The sequence below is a fragment of the Megascapheus bottae genome, chromosome 8 (assembly GCF_031878675.1).
Source record: "Megascapheus bottae isolate mThoBot1 chromosome 8, mThoBot2.hap1, whole genome shotgun sequence".
Lineage (NCBI taxonomy): Eukaryota > Metazoa > Chordata > Mammalia > Rodentia > Geomyidae > Megascapheus > Megascapheus bottae.
The window spans coordinates 59281881-59285349 of NC_143516.1; the positions used below are offsets into that span (position 1 = coordinate 59281881).

At 44.0% G+C, this 3469-nt stretch overlaps 1 long non-coding RNA gene across 1 annotated transcript; it reads left to right on the forward strand.

Annotated features, from left to right (window-relative positions):
- Positions 1–356: 356 nt before the first annotated feature.
- LOC150060007 (uncharacterized) lies at positions 357–2701 on the forward strand. The gene is made up of 3 exons (XR_016536421.1): positions 357–436; positions 681–771; positions 2337–2701. It is a non-coding gene; the product is annotated as an uncharacterized LOC150060007 (long non-coding RNA).
- The last annotated feature ends 768 nt before the right edge of the window (positions 2702–3469 follow it).

Genomic DNA, 3469 nt, shown 5'->3' on the forward strand with positions numbered 1-3469 from the left:
TTGGTGATGAATTGCTCGATTCATTATAAATGCTTAGTGGATCTGTTCTGTGGGCCTGGGTCCCAGTGTCAGCCTGGCTTGCACACTTGGGTTGAAACCTATGACAATTTCCTGTATAATGCAGGAGGTATCCTGGGTCCCTGCCTGTCAGGGGTCGGCCCCCCCCCTCCACCCGCCCCTCGCCCCCCGGGGGAACAGGACATGAGGCCTGGACATGGGGCCAGGACAGGGGTGGGGGCGGGATTCTGCCTGCATCTGGTGGTGTGGGGAGCAGCCCCCCACCCCCACCCCCCGGCCCTGGAGTAGTAGGAACGTTGGTCAGTACCCATGGAGGGGTGTCCTGTGTGGAAGTCACCATCTCCTCCATCCCCTGCCCCCAAGGCTGCAGCAGTCAGCCAGCCCCGCCCAGCCATCTTTCCCGAATGGCGGTCTGCAGGTGAACAAAATTTCCTCAAACATAAACAATGTTGCGTTATTATGACTGTTTACTGTGCTCCTCCTGGTCTTAGGAAGGATCTGAGAGGGTCCTAACCGCCCACAGCTGCTTCTGAGTGGTAGAGCTTCCTGCTGTGAACACTGCCGAAGGAGACAGCACTCTCTGTCCCTCTGGCTCCTGAGTGGGGTTCCTCTAGTGAATTTTAATGAATGTTTTTCACTTCGGGTATTTTTTTTCTTCTCAGGTATGTGCATCCATTTAAAGAAACAAATGGCATCATTTCCAACTTGTTGAAAACATAAAAACAAGCTCTCCTTTATCATTCTGGAAACAAGGTGATCAAAACTCCACTGATCTTAATTCACAAGTAAAATTGCAGTGCGGGGTGGCTCAGGTAGTAGAGTGCTAGCCTTGAGCTAAAGGGCTCAGGCCCAAAGTTCAAGCCCCAAGACTGAAAAAAAAATAAAAGAACATAATTGCCCAAGGGTACTCAGTGGGAAAAGGCCTTCTGTAGTTCATTAGCAAATGATGTTTTATTCCCGATAGCATACATTACATTATGTAACTATAATTATTTTATTATATGTAATAATATATCATTCTGTTATATACTTTTATATACTATGATATAATTTGTGTACAATATACAAAATTTCTAATTTTCTAATCACGTGAGTAAATCACATGATGACATGATTGGCTTTTCCTGTAAAGTCTCCAACTGAAAAGTAAGTCAGTACCTGGTGAATTCCTACTCCTAATCTGACACCACTTTGAGAAATAGCCTCTTTCCCATCTTGCCTAAACTAAAGGATATGCTAAGTGCGAAGCCCACCCTGTTTCCCCACATTAGATGAGCTCCTAGGACTGCACAGTGGAAGGAAGATTGCAGAACCAGCCTGGCATCTGCCACAAGCTAGGACAGTCACTCACCAGAAGCTGCTATTTTATTTCACCAAGCTATAACTTCTCCATAACCCTGTGACTTCGTCCCTTCTCCATATGGTAAAATACTGAGGCTTTATCTCTTTACAATTACCATGAACACATACCTTAATGTCAGAATTCCCTAAAGTATTTATTGGCTTTCATTCATATTCAAACTTTTAAGCTCATTAGATGAACCTAGAACAGTGGAGAACTATCACAGCATGTGTGTACAGTGCCAACTTCTATGGAAGGTGATATTACTGCTTTCTTGCCAGGACCAGTGACTCATCGCTGCCTGGGTTCGATGGCCTATGGATTTTTCTAATATTTCAAGTGCTTGATGATTTTTTTGCCCTGGCTTACTGCATAGCATATTAATTTTCTGAAAATTGTATCACTTATTTTTCTGTCACTGGGATGCCTCCTCAATTTTAACACCAGTCAAGTTAGATGGTTTTAGTGCCACAAAGCACATCTACCAGTGAAGAAGATAATTAACCTATATCATGTTCTGATCCAATCCTCCTGTCTTCATGGACACCCAAAGGCTGAAGAGCCAGTGTGGGGGGGGAATGTGGAGGGTCATGGGAGGATGTGCGGGTCACTGCACGGACAGCACAATGGAGGCCTGTCATGACCATCTCTGAACCTCGGAAATTTGTTTTCTTTATCACAGCTGAGAGCAGCCCACTTGAGGTGGCTATAGCATATATATATATATGTATGTATGTATATATATATGGGTATTATTCATTATTTTGTCAAGTATCTTATAGCAAGTACTAATTGGATTGATACTCATTGTGCTTTGTTTATAGGCAAGTCTATGCAATGATTAAAGCAAAATAAAAACTATACAGTTTTGAAACATGTATAGAATTAATTGGTCAGGGAAAGCCCACAAAACGACTTGCTTGCCAGTTTCTGTTACTTCGTTTTACTCAATTCATTCATCTCCATTTCTCCTAAGGTCTTGTCACCAAGTGAGCAGGACTTAAGGACAGAACCAGAGTCCTTGGGTCCCCCACCTCCCTGCTGTGCTTGGCCCAGGTCATCTGTTCATGCAATGCCGGCCTCTCCTGGAAGGCCTGGATCTGAAGAGCAGGAGGTGCCGTCTTTCTCCCTAGGCCGGCACAGGAATGTGCCACTGCACCCCCAAGGAATCCCAGAGTGGAATGAGCCCTGATCTCCCTCAGAGGGCACAACAGACAGGCTAGACGCAGAGGAACTTCCAGCCCCTTCCCATCTGAGCTGCTTTGATGATTTCATCATTGTTCCTCTCTTCTGCATTATTTTCTGAAAAGCAGCATCATCAAAATAAAGAAATGGACTTTCTTTGAGAGAATCAGACTTTTTCAGGTCCTGGTGAAGAGTTCACCTGAGCATCAATCTCAGGTACATTTATTTGTGTCTGTTAAATGCTTCCCATAGCTGGGAGTTGGTGGCTTGGGCCTGTAATCCCAGATGCTCAGGAGGCTGAGATGGGACGATTGAGGTTCCAAGCCAGCCTGGGCAGGAAAGCTGTGATACTCTTACCTCCAATTAATCACCAAAAAGCTGGAAGTAGAGCAGTGGCTCAACTGATAGAGCACTAACCTTGAGCTAAGAGCCCAGGGACAGCACCCATGCCCTGAGTTCAAGCCCCATGACTGCCCCCCCTCCAAATGTCTCAGTGTCTAATATTTCAGTTTCCAAAGGGAAATCTTATTCCAGATTCATTAAGACTGCCTTGATAAATTATTGAGAATGTCAATTATTTCCAAAGCAAAGTATTTTTGCCCCTGTCTAGCAGTCATTTTTAATATCAAAAAATGATTCCATGGTAACTAGTTATCCACATAAATTAATCATGTCTACTATGCAGTAGTTTTACTTCCTCACATTTCTTATTTAAAAACAAACACAAGTGTGTCCTCTTCGTGGTGACTTCAAGCTTGTTATGCTTTCCACACACGCTTCCACCTGTTGTCAGAACATATACATTACATTTATAACATAAATGTACCATCATGAAATGCTGCTTCCACCAGAACAGGCCCATTCCTCACATTTATTTTTTCTTTCTTTTTTTTTGGCCTTGAACTCAGGGCCTGAGCAATGTCC